Genomic DNA, 15,771 nt, shown 5'->3' with positions numbered 1-15,771 from the left:
AAACTGTCCTAAGAGTCTTTCAGACAAAACAAATATGTAGCTTTGAGATTAGCAAAGACAAGATGAAAAAAACAAAACCCCCAAAGTCTAGAAGCTGAAGCCAGAGAAATTCAAACTGAAAACAGATTTTTAACTGTGGAGTTGATTAGCCTTTGGAACACATTCCCCAAGAGAGGGGGAAGAAAAGCCCTGATCCTTCCTATGCCTTCCTAGCAGGGCTGAAGGCTGCTGTGGTGTTAGCCATACGTACCTTGCTGCGCTCTCTGGGGACATGGAGTGAAGATCTCTTGCCTCTGTTACCAGTAGGGTCACACATGATGAGCTAAAGATCCCTCTGGCCTCAGAAATCCATATTTAGAAAACCCCAGTTCCAGGGGAGCATTCCTCATCCTGTTATTAATAACACCTGCATATCATCAGCCATCCCAGCTCCTTGGACCAAGGCTGAGGATGACTCCTACTATTACACAGGAGACAGATTTGGGGTGAAAGGTTTCTATTTCTGGTCATGGAGGTTGTCCTCCAGCTGCAGGGGCAGAGGCATGGCAGTGAGAAAAGTCTGCAGCCCTGTCCTGGGTCCATGCACCCCCCGAGTTTGGGAGGAGATGTTTGCTCACATAGGTGCCCTCTGGATCACTCTGCTCACAGTGGTGATCTTTCTTGTAGGAATTCCCTGAGTTTCTTTCATTGTCCTTTTTCTTACCCTTTCACTCTTATTTGTCCTTCGTTCTCTTCTCTGGCTCTTCTGGGGGCCTTCTCTTTCCTCTCAACCCCAATTTTCCCAGCTGAAGGGACAAATCTTGGTGATTTAAAGCCATTCTCAGCACCTTCCTCCTGCTTTCTCATCACTGTTGGTGCTCCCTGCCTAGGCCCAGCCATCCATTTCTAGTCTCTGAAACAGGTGGAAGGACATTTCCCTTCTGTCCTTTGCAGTCACTGTATCAGAGCAGGATCCAGGGTCCTTTTGGAAAGGAGATACACGACTGCTGCTGCAGAGCTGTTTGTCTTTTATGCTCTTGGGCTCATTCCCAACTATGAAGTCTGATCTTGCCTGCACCAGCAACACCCTTTGGCTCATCAGCAGGTCCTCGGCTCACATGGCTCCCAGCTCGTCCTTCCGCAGCCAGCTGTTCCTCACAGTAGCTGCCAAGGAAAAGTGGTGACCTGTGTCTCTGCCTTCCCACTGCCAGCACACAGAGAGCCAGACCTGGACACACAGGCTTTGTGAGCTGGCAGAACCTACGTGCTGCTTTAGGCTTTCAGCAGACCCCACTCAGACCACCATGGCTGGAACAGAAGGTGAAGTCTAGCTCAGTCTGATGAGAGGTGGAAGAGCACAGCCTAAGAACAGGAGGACAGAGGATTAAAATGCTGCTGTAGCTCACTGAAACCTCTAACATGTGTGTGATTCTTCCACCCCAAAGATCCGCAATCAATTCCAGCTGCCTAGCGTGCTGCGTGATTTATTGCCGTGCCTGCAAGATTTTGGCTGGGGTGAAGCATGTTTGTACGTTGCCTATAAAACAGCAAATCTGAAGAAAGGACTCTCTGGATGTGGTTCAGAGTGTGTAACAAAACCCAGATCGCCAAGTCCTTCCACACAGTACCACAGCAACACATACAGCCAATACAAGTTTAATATCTAGCACACTCTATCTGTTTTGCCTCTGAGCACCAGAGAGAGAGACTTAAAACACTGCAGACTGTGCTATTCCTATGCAAAGGGTAGACTACTTAAGGGAGCAAATGCCAAGCCCCATTACATAGCCGAGTGCATCTTTTCTAAATTACAGCCTTTCCACAGGGCAGAGCACTGGCTAAATGGTTCTGCCCAAAATATGTGGAAAAGGAGAAAAAGGAGAGGAAATATTTCTTTCATTCAAAATATAAATACTGTGAATGCAAATAGGAATCCAGCTCTCTATGCCAGATCTACTGCCACAAAAGCAGTTGGATAACTACCATTCATGCTAAGTGTCCATACTCAAAATTAGGGTACTCAGTAACTTCCAGTGCTTTCTGCAGCCTGGTTGTTCCAATGATTCTCCTACTGGCATTATCACCTGCTAAGCAGCCTACCCCAACTCAGTTACTGAAGGATTTGCACCATCCTCCCCACCCCCTGGGACCTCCAGAGCAGACATCTGGTCTCGCTAAGAATGGGGGAGGGAGATTCCAGGGGCATTTCCAGAATACATATGTTGTACAAGCCTGCACATCCCTACCCTTGCATCTCATCTCCCAGTCTGATTTTATTTCAGTGTATCATTATTTTAGTTCAGACAAGGTCCTATTATGCAGGAGTTGCACAAACACAGAAGGATAAAGATGGTCCCTACCTGATAGATTTCATGGTCGAAGATCTGCTCTGCCAGACTCTTATCATGCATACACGTTGCAAGGAATGCAAGTCTCAATCTCTTCGTTGGGTGTTGAAGAAGCATCACACCAGATATGGGATGGCTTGTCAAGCAAGTAAAGAACTACAGATCATCTAATTTCACATTTGCCTCTTTCAACATACATAAGATTTGATGAAAAGAAAGTTTTTCAGTTCCTTGGAGGGGTGGAGTACTGTAAAAAGATAAAGGAGAAGTGACAAGGAGAAGCAAAGCTTCCCAGTCATTCAGTTACTGGAGATAAAGCCTGGAGAGGGATGCTCTGCAGGCAGGAGATGAGTAGGTCTGAGCTGTGCAGCTCACTCCCCACAGTCCCCACGTGCCTTGTTCCCATGTGTGTCTTAGCAGCACTCACCCCGTGTATCACTGCTTTGGGCACCCAGCCATCCTGGCTCCTCCCCTCCTCTCCCTTCTCTTGCCCTCCCTCCTTCCTCATTTCTAGCTACTTTAAGATTTCTCTTTCCTGCTGCCATGTTATTTGTTGCTGACTTTGGACATTCTTTATGGCCTTTCATCAGGCTTCCCATCGCTCACACACTCTGCGTTGGTTTGGCCTGCTCTGCCTTTTGTCTGTGCAAAAACAAAAGCTTTATCTGTTGCCCAGAGACCATGGTGACTTCAGGGCTTTCCGAGTGCCAGCACCTAATTGCAAACAAATGGAAGTCCCCAGCTGCCTTGCCAGCAATACTGTGTCTTGGGTGGGAAGGCCTGATCCTGCTCACTCTGCACTGTGGGACTGGTGAAAGGCTCATGATTTACAGCAGTGTATCTCACATTGCCATCTGGCCTTCAGCAATCTAGCTGGCTTGGGAGAGAAGGCATAAAAGTCACACAATGCTCGTGACATGAATATCTCTCATGTCTGGCTTTCCTTAATGTCAATGTATAAAGGGGAGTTGACTGCAATGAACAACCTGGGTACTCCTCAGAAAATCCTCACAGAGCACAGAAGTAAATGGCAAGACATTTCCACTCCATTTCTGCCTCTCTTTGAAACCCACAAAGGGATCATCCCTCTGTGATGTGGACTGCCAAAGAGAGGCACGTGGAGCAGGGCACTGGGCTGGAAGCGTGTGGCTCCCATGCTGTGCCCAGGCATGTGCTGCCCAGTGCCCAGAGCTGCCTCAAAACTGGATTTTCATCCGGAAGAAAGAGGGAGAGATTCCCAATAGTCTCACATTTTTTGTATTCCAAAGCAGGACAGAAATCTGAATGTCATGTTTTCTAGTGGAATGGACAGTTTGGAAAGGATTCTCTCAGGAAATGACAGAGTTAGTTGTTCTGCTCAAATCGACAGAGAGTTGGCTTTGCCTACATGTCACAGTGACTGATAGGAGTTGGAGTTCCAGCAATCCACCCACCCCTGGCTTTCCTAGGCCAGCCTGCATCTCCTCTACTGCACTGCTTCGTGGCCCGTCTATGACTTAATGCAACATGGCAGCCAAAGGTGTTTCATGGGGTTTATATTTTCTCCACAGCACCATGCTCATAAAAGATGCTGAGAGCATGGAGCAGAGTCTGGGAGCAGGTCAATTTAATCTGATATCTTTCTATTATGATTTGATGCCTAGCAGATTGCATACAAATTTCTGCAAATTTTCCCTGAAAAACTTAAATTTAATGAAAATTATTTTTAATTGCATGAATACTCCAGCAGAAAATTCTCAGTCGCTTCTAAATTTTCTGAAAAGTTACCAATTATCTGCTGTTTATTATTTTGTTTGCACTCTTCAGCATATTAGACATAGCTGGGGAATCATTCTCTGGTACTGATCAGCAGATAAACAATGCCAAACCTTGCCAGCATTATTTCTTCCTCTTGCTCTCAAATGCCTCCTTTCCCTTGGAGGGCTTCTTAATTTTCATGTGAAGTACATACTTCACATGAACAAATCACTCCTGGGCCCTGTTCCACTCCTCCACCTGTGCCCCACAGCACCTGCATGGGCTTATTCTGGGGGTCTGCACAGGCTCATCCCAAACAGCAATCCCACCACCCTGTGGGAGGGCAGGTAGCAGAGAGAGGAGAGGAAGGATTACTCTTGCCTGCTCTCTTACAAACAGATCTGGATACAATTTTTTTTTGTCAGGCTGATTTTCTTGGAATCCAAACATTCAATGGGAACATGGCCATGTTGGTTAAACTTCAGTGGGAAAGTCCAAGTGCTCTGAGGTAACTTTTTCATTCTCTCTCAATCATTCTCGAATGTTTCATTTTCATAATATTGAAACCTGTAGTTCTGATGAGGTAGAATGACTTGTTTTGACTTCACTTTTTCAAATATGATCTAATAATATATCAGAGCAGTGCAACATCAAAAGTAGATGTTTTCATCTTTCAGAAATGAAATATATTCCCAAATCAAATAATTTTTGTGGAAATAATCTTCCTGCAAGAAGTTGTAATGACTGACTTCCCCTGAGTCAATTAGTAATGGAAACAAATGGCAAAACATCTGCAGTACTCAGGAAAAATTATTTCTTGTTTTGATCACTTCTAACAGCCATGGTTTGGGAGAGAGGCACTTTAGAGGAACAGAAGACCAGTTTTTCCCTGCAGTCATAGCAAAGCTCTAAGGGATCCCTGCAGTGCTGCTGGAATCTGTCCCTAGCAGCAGGGACCCTTAGTGGTTAGAAGGTGAAGGTATGAGAGTGCCCCAAAATGATGCTCTGGCAACATCAGTGCCTGAAAACCATGGAAAGCAATACGGCAGCCAACCTGGATGAGTCTTTCATGTACATTTCCCTTCAGGGGCTGTTCTGTGATGGGTTTGAATTAGGCTCAAGTTATGAATCTATAAATATCGTATTTTTTGTCATTATGCCTGTTTTGTATTAAACTTCTGCAGCTTTTTTCTTCCTTACCTCCCCCCCCCACCCCCTTCCTCTCCATGTGTCTCTCTCTCACCATTTTGGCAGTGGTGCACTGCCTTGACAGCATCAGAAAAAAAGGTAAGAGAGTCACGAGAATAGGGGAAGGATGAGATGTTCTCCTACCATCACAGTATTTGGGGTCTCAGTGGTGAATGAACTGAAAGAGTGGAGAGATACTAATTAGAGAAAAAAGGCAAAACCTAAGATTATAAGTCTCATCCATCTTAGACATAAGGAAGAGCGTCTACAGGCAAAAAGTAGTGGAGATGGGTTCTGATGTCCTGTGGGGAAGGAGCCCGTGTCCAGATGTGCACAGTATGTCTGTGACATCTAGTCCTTGTTGGTCTGTAAAGTCAGGACCCAGACACCACAGGAGCATGTACTGTGCAGGATGAGCACCAGTGGGTGGGGGTTTTCCCATTTCATTACAACCAAAGCTGAAGAGATAGTTTCTAATGCAATTTTATTCCAAACTGAGAAAAGCATATTCTTTTATTTTACCTGTCTCCTGAATCTCTGAAAGCACTATATCTGTATAAGAAATGGATCTAATTCTTGGGGTTTTTTAGTGCAGAGAGTTTATCTCTAGAACAACTGTATGTGTTTTCTCATCTTACACACCAGGCTCTATAAAAGCAGAATCAGATCCAAATGCCTGTTAGTCTTTTTGTCCATCTAGAAAAAAAGGCTTAAAAAAAAAAGAAAACGGCCTAAATACTTTCAGGTATGTGGATTTAATGACATGGAGAACAAAGCCTGTGGACTTATTTTGGATTATACTCTATAACCAAGACAGAACTTGGCCAAGTATCCTCCCATTGGACTTTTCATCACTTTGTTTTACTTATTACTTAGGACCTGTGGATCCTAACTCTTTGAACACTTGCCTTCAGAGGAGTTAAATTAGATTATTAGTAGCTTTCAACCTGCAGTCCCAGTTGCTCAGACTTTGGCAAATGTCCTTTCACAGAGGAGCAGCCTCTGGGACCTGCAGGGTAAAATGCAGAGAAGGCTGATGAGACAAAGCCCACACTAATTCACCATGATGAGTAACTAAAGAAAACCATTAAAAATGAAAGGTTTGCTGTGTCTCAAGTGCAGAGATGTGCCTGGTCTCCAGGGCGGATGGGTGTCATCACCCTTCTCCACAGCACTGAGAGCAGTGCTGGGCACTGAATCATCCTCAGCAGATTGTGCAGCACAATATCCCAGTGCATGGATGTTTGTGACAGGGGAGGTTGTGCGGCTTTGGTGTTTGGTTTTCTGTGGTTTTGTTTTGTTTGTTTGTTTTGGTTACTTATTTATTTATAAGGGAGAGTTTTGTTACAGAAAAGAGGCATTTCCAAGTAGGTGCTGGTGGATTGCAGTTAGGGAAGACTTTCACTTCAGAGAGGCTGGGATTTGCTTAGGTGGATGCCACAAACCAGCTGGGATATGTAAGAACAGTTTGCTCTCACCCTGCTTCTTTTAGGGGCTGCATCTCCAGCAGACTGTCAGATCAGGTCCCAAAAGTCTCTCTGCATTGCCTCATCACTTCTAATTACCCTTAGTTGCTCTGCTCACAGGAGTTTCTAGGGAAGATGGGATCTGCTTTTCTAATACATTGTCCAAACTTGCATAAACAAATCACTTAAAGAATTGTTTGAGGAAGTAATTTAGGAAAACTCCCACAGAAATGAAGTGCTGGGTGACTCCTTCAGCGACCAGCACTGCAGGGCAGTGCACCCCCAGTGCTGCAGGGCTGTGGTAGCCCGTGCTCCCTCACAGATATCTTCTCCTGGAAGCTGTCCCAGAAGCAGGTAGGAGCATCCAGGGTTGTCTGGCAAAAGTTTCTTACAATTCTTCACAGCTCTGCAGATATAAATCACCAAAGGTCCCTTTGGTAGAGTCCAAACCACTCTGCTTCAGACAGGATTGCAGCCACAATCCGAGTGACATCTCCCACAGCAGTCTTACCCATCAGCTCCTTCTGGACCTCCCCCACCACCAGAAGGTGATGCTTGCAAACCTGGGATGCTGCAGGAGTGACAGTCAGTTCAGCTGGTTGGAAGGCAAGGTGAGCTGGTCAGACTCCTTGCTTTGCTGAGTCACCACACAGTTGTTAAGCTCTTAAAATCTCCTTTATGTATTTCCAGTGAGCTGAAACACCACCTCTCATTCCCTTTGAAGAACTACCCAAATGCTTATGTTATAAAGAGGCTGTTAAGGTTGATATGAGACAGGAACTAACACACTCAGCATAAACCCTCAGCTGGGGACAGTCCATTTCCTCTTCACTGAAATCCAGGGAATATTTATTATGGCTTCTCTTTTTTTTTTTTCCCCCCAAGCAAAAGAAAAGGAACATCATCACAACAGCATGCCTGGTTGTTATAAAATTTATTTAGATGTCACCTGCCTGCAAGTGCTACCATGCCAGAAAGAGCCCAGATGCAAACCAGTGAGCAAATGAAAGGCAGAGGATGGGGTCCCAGGAACAAAAATGGAGACCAGCCCTTCTCTCTGTTTTCACAAGTGCAAGCATTGGTTCAGGGTGCCTGAACCAAACACTGCAGAGCAAAGGACACAGCAGCCCAAAGAGAGAAGCATTTTAGATATGAAAAAAAGACTTGCACCCAACGTCCAGGTGCTGATGATTGCCCCTGGTCAGGCCCTCTGTTCCTGTTTCAGCACAGACCCGGGTGTCTCAGTTTTGTGCAACAAGCATCTCCCTTCAAACATCCAGAACTCTCCTTCCATCTCTCCTTCTCCATAGTCACAGCCCATGCAGCAGTGAGACCATGTCAGCCCTGGCCAATGCAGAGCAGGGGCAGCAGTCAGCAGGTGCTGCACCATGAGTGGGAGATGATGAGACAGAGAGGAAGAGCAAGGAGCTGAGCAGTCTGCAGGTAGCACAGGAGCTGAATTTTTGTTTGGCACATTGGTTTTCAAGTCACCCTGTAGCTTCAGTTTAGTTTGTTCTTGACTCAGCCAACCGCTATCAATATTAAGAAAACAAACCAAATCAAGAAGCAATTCTGAGTTTATTGCTCTGAAATTTGCATGCATATTTATAAATTTTAGCAGGGCCACTGCACAATTCAACACTCACTGCCCACTCAGTTGTAAAGAAAACAGGAAGCCATAATTATACCAAACACTTTTCTAAGTGAAATATGTGTTTAAAAGTCATATGTGTATTGATACATACATAAATGTGCCTGTATATGTATATTTGTATGTATATGTGACATAGAATCCATTTTACATGTATAAAAGATATGTGTAAAAGGCAGCCAGCAACCTAACAAGCCAATAAAATCACACCCTGGGTGTTCCAGCTAGAAAGGATAGGTCATTTTATTAAATCTGTTATTGACCTTGGCATGTAAATCAACCTTTACCCGGTGCTACCCATAATATTAATCAAGAAACGGCACTGCAAAGAAATTTGAGATAGTTCAGTCTTTGTAAGGGACACATGAGAATTATATGAGTGCTTCCAGTGGGAGCATGGAGGACACTGCATACACCCAGGCAGAGCTGTGCTAGAGGTCTCTGGAAATTAAGGGGTTTTCTTGATGGAAAATGGAAGCAGTGTGAAGACCAAAGCCTTTGGAGAAAACAGATTGGCAGCATCTTCCCTTTGGGAAAACTGAAGTGAAATGGCTTGCTTGGAATCATCAGTCATGTCTCATTCATGGTGGTCATTCAGTGCCTCTCTTTCTTGAGAGACATTGCATCAAGGCTGTGGCCAGAAATTACACTGCAGACTGGGATGGAGAGACTACCTGGGACTGGGTTCAGTACAGCAGGACTGGGGAACTGCAAAAAACCACCAGGTTTTGCTGCAGAACAGGCAGAGAGCATCGTGTCAGCCAACAGCAAGCAGCTCCCCATTGCTGAAAAGGGCTCCTCAATTGATTTCTCACTCTCCATCACTGTTTTTCCTCACAATGATGCATGAAACTGTAGAAAATACCAGAGTTGCCTGAGGGAGATTGAATTTCTCATCTAGACTCTGGCTGATAAGGCATTTGAAGAACTGTGTTATCCACAATTTTTTAAAAGCTCACTTAGCTTAAAAGTAAACAGATGCAGTAGGAAGCCATTATTTTACAAACCCATATGCACTTAACTGCTAGCAAATGGACTAATTATGCTCTGAGATAGTTTACCTGTGTATAAAGAGCAAGCACCCTCTACTAGCAGAACCCTGTGCGGGCAGAGAACTACTGAGTTATTGCAATATTTTTGCTAAGCTGCACTCAGCTGTTGTTCCTCAGGTTAATCTAATCATCCTCATGAAGTTCACACAGGAGAATTAGATTCAGGCACAGCTTCAGTACAGCCAGGCCAAAGAGGAGTTCACAGACTGTATTCTGCTTCCAGTTCTGGTCTGCCCTGCACATGTGCTAAACAGCATTGCTTCTCAGCTTTTTGTACCATTCCTTTATCCTTCCTCCAATACAGGTTTCCCATAATTGCTGTAAAGGCCCTCAGTGTCCCTGACACTGCCCTCCCATTTTGGACTGCAGACTGCCATTCAGAGAAAGGAAGAGGGGAGCTGTAGATAGATATGCACTTACAAACCTGCTCTTGTACAGATGCTGCCAGCTGGGCTGGGACATGATGTGTGACTGCCAGGGCTCTGCTCTGTCACTCCCAGCCTCTGTCTGCGATTTCTTCTCCTCTGGGGTGAGTATGTGTTCACAGCTGCCACTCCACATCTGTCCCTCAGTGCTGCAGGGTGACAGTTGTCCTTTTTTCAATGAACACTACTAAAGCACAGGGGATTGAAATTACCCCCACACTTGGCTGAATCCAAGTTTCAGATGAAAAAAAACAAAGCAAGCTTCAAAAGTACTTCAGCACTTCAGGCTGCCATTTTAAAAGCAAAATACTTTCCTTTTTTCCTCTAAAGGAGCCTTGTCTAAAAGGTAATTGAAACAGTAAGATAATTGGAGAAAAAACAAATGGTTCTGTGATGATTATCTTTTTTTTTACTGTTCTATTACAGTTCAGCTCAGTCCAAATCAATTATCTCATCCCTTCCTAAGTTTCCTAAATCAACTGCCAAAACCCCAGTCTCTTTCCAGTTACTTTCCATCCATACTCTCAGTGAATATCCTCCTCCTGTTCTCACCACTTACTGTTTATTGAGACTGCATCACCTTGCTCCTCCTGTGATCTATGTATCCCCTCACCCCCAACCTTCTCCATTTCCTCAAATGATTGTTTCTGAGGCTGAAGTCTCTTTAGCATCCGTGCTCTAATCTGGATATCAAGCTAAGGCAGAGTGTGTCCTCAGGAATAGTCATTCACATGAAAATCTTTCACTTATGAGTAGGATAATGGCCATGTCCTCAGCTGCTGTAACCTGGAACAGCCCCAATACCTTCACGTGGGTCTGAGGTGTTTCAAAAGCCTCTGAAGAGGTGGTTCATCCAGAAAGATCACAAGATACTTTACAGGGGGAGAGGTGAGCATTGCCTTGCCTGTGGCTGATGTGCAGCTTTGTTCTGCCTATCAGTTTTATTAGACTTGCTTTCCTCACAGGCAAACCTCCTGCAAGCCTTCTATTTGGGTAATCTGCTCTTCATCACCCTGCGTATTTCAATCCACATATTTACACGGCTGAGACTATGTGAGAAATTAGATCCACATCACCCCACATCTGTGCTCCCTCTCTGGAAAGTATTTCACTGCTGGGCTGTCAGGAATCATTACAAACCTGAGGAGCAAATACCCTCATATGAATGCCTTCAACTCGCCTCCAGGACCAGAGATGATGTATGAGCTGTGATAGGCTCTCCGCTTCCCCTGGTGCTCAGAAACACAACTCCTCTCTCGAAGGAGGATGGTTATTGTTTAAACACATCTGCACTCAAGGATCAGAGAGTGATAAAGCCCTGACCCTCCCATTGCTCTGAGGAGATCCACAGGCTGTGCAACCCAAAGCACTCCAACAGAGGTATAACTGTGTGAATTAGGGAGGAACAGACACCTGTGAGATACTGCGACAAAACTCCTGGCCCTGGCCTGGCTTGATGGATGGCATCTTGCTTGCAGAGTGACCCTGTGGGCTGGGGGACTGTGCTCACCTGCCACTGCTGCACTGTGGCTGCTGAGTTTATAGGGCGTGGTGCAGTGGTGTCACCAGGCAGTGCCAACAAGTGCCCAGCACACACTCGCTCTACAGCTACTGCTGCACGTCAGGATGCCTGCCAGGGCCTTCCTGCCAGCCTTCTTAGCTCCAGGGTAAAATATGGATGACAGCATGTCCTCACCTCACAAAGGTATTAGGAGGATAAATGTCTTAATGTAAGAATGCTAAAGCGCCTGAGTGTTTCAAACAGATGCCACCTCTTTTGAGATGGAGCTAAGCAAGGCATGATAATGTGTGTGTCTTTTAAATGCACAAAACCTGTCCTTAAATTTTTGGTTTTTTTCTTCCAGTAAATTTTGATGGGCAAAATCCATCTCAATAATTTTTTCTTCTGATAATCGTGTTTAAAAGAGAAGCCAATGGAAAAGCATAAGTAGGAGAGAGAGGAAACCCTGCTTGATTAGTCCTCAGTGTCTACTTCTTCAACACAAAGAAATCGTGGAAAGGAATTTTCAAAGCAAGCAGTATTTTTAATAGAATTTGAATAATTACTTTCTTGGGAGAAGGGCAAAAATCCATTATAAACATCCATCAAAGTGCTTCATCAGAAGATGAGTGCTAGTCACAAGAACTCCTCCGGGGTCCCAGGGCTGCAGTGGCTTCGTGATCTCCCTCAGCCTTGGTGGCCTGGGTGCTTGCCTGGCAAGCCCTGTGGTGGGACAGCCTGGGGTGGGTGGCTGCACAGGCATCCCAGCAAGAGCTGTTCCCTCTCCTGAGCCCCACAGCCCAGCACACCTCTGCCCTGACCCCCTCCCTCCTCCTCACCTGCCTCTGAAAGGAAAGGAAAAGGGGCCTAGAAGTGACACGAGAGGGGTTCATGTACAGTGACTCTTGGTTTACTACCAGCACATGAAATCCCAGCCCTCTTTTTCTGTTACTGCCCTTTTCAGAGTTTCTGTGGTTCATGTTAGCTCAGGGGTGACACAATGTCACATTCAGAATTAATGAGGCCAGTGAGGCCAGGAGAATGTCATTAGACTAAATGCAAGTGCAGTGCTCAGGACTGGCCCAGACCTTTGCGCCAACACCAAATGAATTCAAGGCTAAAAATTGGAGCAAATAGCCCAGGGCATGACCCAGTTATGGTTCACACTAAATCCAGACCTTGAACTTGAGAAAACCTTGTTATTTTTTACTTTTAATTTTCATGCACTACTTATTTTCTGTCTGAATGCCAGATATGAAAGAAGAAATGCAGAAATCCTGCAAAGGAGGTCATTCTTCAGCTCCCACCAGTCAGGCTAGAAGGGAAAGCAGCTAAAAAGTCTGTATGTATTTGAAAAATTTCCAGCATTCATTTGTAGACTCTCCAAATCTGGATCAATTCCCAGTGATCATCCAATCTGCTAGGTCTTTCATGAAAATTGATCCCAGCAAGGTCTACTCCATCACAGAAAAAGACACCCTGCCTCCTAGGGCTGAAAAAAAAGGAATGGGAATAAATATTCACAGACAACCTGTGCACATGGTCTTTATGTGGCTTATTGCCTCTGAAATGAATTCAGAGTTGCCATAGCCTCCAGCCAGACCACAGGTTCTTGTATTGGGTAGGTGGGCAGAGAGTACATTTAACCTTCGTTCTGAAGTGGAGCAAAAGCCAAAATAAACAAGCCAAAGACAAGAAACAGTAAAAAACAAAGATTAAAGAGGAAGACAGTCCAATGCAGTTTTTCTAGGCATGAAAGTTCCTGGTCACAAACTTTGGTCAAAGCCTTACTTTTTAAAATGTCTGTTAAAAAAAAAAAAAAGCCGTATCTTCTGTGACCTTTTATTTGCTATAAAAACATCAGCGTTAAGCTTACTTTTCATTTCCAGTTGGTGATGTCATTTGATTTCTTTCTTTTCCCCTTCTTAGGAATCCTGAATACTTTCTATGATGAAATCCTTGTCTTTTCCTTCCCAGTATAATTTCTTTCCCTCCTCACTTGGAGATGTCCATTGCTGACCCAGAGACAAACATATTTTCCCAGAGCATCCACTACTCCTACTGACTTCATCATCCTCACTGAAACTAAACTGCAAAATCCAGAATTAAAATGAGCTTCAGATTTCAGCTATGCTGTTTGAAAGCTGGACTGACTTTTAGAAGTGTACAAAATGAAGACTGGGCCATAGTGCTCCCAGCTGGTAGATACCAGGCTGTAATAGCTCTGCCTAGCACTGCCCTCCATAAAGAAATCCTGTGTCCTGAGGCCTGTGAAGTGAGCAACTCACTGCACAAGGAACCAGGTTCCATCTGTGAGCTCTGCATAAACTTGCATCTGCACATGTCTTTCTTTTCCTTGGGTCGGTTTTATTCCTGATGGCTCTTTGCCAGTGCAGGGTTTGCTAGTGAAATTCACATGGGACTAGTTTTGAAAGCCTAAAAATCAATCATGAATTTAAGCTTCCCCCATGGCCCCACTCTTTCTGTAGCCGTAACACCCCTTCACCACCCTCCCTTCTCCTCAGTTTGCATTGCTCTGGTAAGTTATTTATCAATAAAAATTTCACAGCCAACACATAATTGGATTTCTGTAAGAGCTTTCAAAACCGAGCTGCATTGAGTTGCAAGAGGCAGACAATTAACTTGACAGAGGAGTTAACACTTCTACCTTGCATCTATTTTTATTGCCTTCTTCTTTCAGTGCAATCATTTTCTCATTTTATTCTGGTTGTGGAAGGAGCAGGTGAAAACAAGCCGCAGTTTCTTTAGCAGCCAACTCTGGTGGTTGCCTGATACTCATTGGAGGGCCAGTCAAGTAAAGTGCTGGAAACCTCTTCTGGCAATGGGTTTCAAACTGGTGATTAAGGCAAAGGGTTCAGGTAAGAACATACAAGAGGCTGCAGACTTACTTAAGGGTACACCTCATTTGGAAATTCCCATGTCACAGGTGAGATGGGCAAGGGAAGGTGGGAAACACAAATGGTTTGGGCTTTACCCCCAGCAGTAACACTTATTTGGATCAGAGTGGCTTCCTTCTGATGAATGGTGTGAAACACAACTGCAGAGCACTGCACCCTCCATCTGCCACCACAGACTTTCCCACAGCAGAGGACAGGCATCCAAACTGCTCGAACCAGCTAGGCACCAAAACCCCCTCAGTCAAGCACCATATACAGATCTTCTCCAGGTTGCTTTCTACTCCTTTCCTTTGCTCCATTTTTTCGAGCCTTTGTTTTAGAGGGGTGGAGGAGGCTACACTCTTCCCTGAGGCAGGTAAATGGTGGAAATGGAGATGGAGATGGAGATGGAGATGGAGATGGAGATGGAGATGGAGATGGAGATGAGATGGAGATGGAGATGCAGATAGATGGCACCAGGAGTCTGACTGCTCTCTCCTCCCTCACAGTCCCTCTCACAACATTGTCATGCCTCCCACAGGGCCATGCATAGCCCAAGGGCAGAGTTACCAGGCACAGGTATTTTTAGCTGTAAGGAACACAGGCAATCCAGACTGGTGCATGGCTGGTGAAAGGCAGGGTGCCCCCAGTGTCACTGACAGCACTTCTCATCAGCACTGCAGCTGGCAGTGTAACCAGACATTAATGTCACCATCGCACAGTGTCCAGCAAAAGACCAGGGTCCTGCACTGCTAGGAGCTGCAATGAGCTTCCTGACTTCATTACATGTTTGCAAGAGAGCAGAAGCAAACTGGAAGTTACTTTGTGCCACTAGTAAGGATTTAGCTTGGGCTCACAAGGTGATCTCTCCCGTTACCCACAAGCACAGCTCTCTCACCCAATGCGGTTCCTAAGTGCTGGGCTGGGCTCTGTTCCAGAAAGCAATGTCTCCTTTCTCTTGCAGTTTGTTTCATCTCTGCCCCACTGTGGCTGTCAGCTGTTCCCCTCACCAACACCTTTTCCAATAGTTGTTCTTTGTCGATCCAGGAATGAAGGTAACTCACCTCTTCCTTTACTAAGAGCCCTTCCTACATCCTCCAGGCATTCACTTCCCTCTGCCTGTCAGGTGCCATGCTCCCAGATCTTGTCGCTTTCATCTTGCACACAGCAAGCCCATTCATTAAGCCCTGACATCTGGATCTGGATCTGAGTTTGCTTTCCTAGCTGGCACCACAAAGGAGTGGACTGCCTTGGGGCTGCAGGGATGTGCAGGCATTTCTGATGAGGCAGGCAAGGTTACAAATTAGATTCAAGTCTAAACCAAACTTACAACTCCAAACAGTTCTTAAATGAAGCTCAGGAGTGAATCTGAGCCTAAAGCTTGGTTTGGTTCCTACTGTGAAAAGGAGCCAGAGCTAAGCACCATGAGCACCTTTGGAGCTGGGCTCTATTGAACCCTTTAAACAAAACACAGGCTGTATTTTCTGGCTTTCCCATCTGAGGTCTTAGAGCTGCACTCCAGCAGAG

The sequence above is a fragment of the Coloeus monedula genome (genome assembly GCF_965178545.1).
Source record: "Coloeus monedula genome assembly, chromosome: 8".
In the NCBI taxonomy this organism is placed as follows: domain Eukaryota; kingdom Metazoa; phylum Chordata; class Aves; order Passeriformes; family Corvidae; genus Coloeus; species Coloeus monedula.
Note: the sequence above shows the minus strand (reverse complement) of the source record.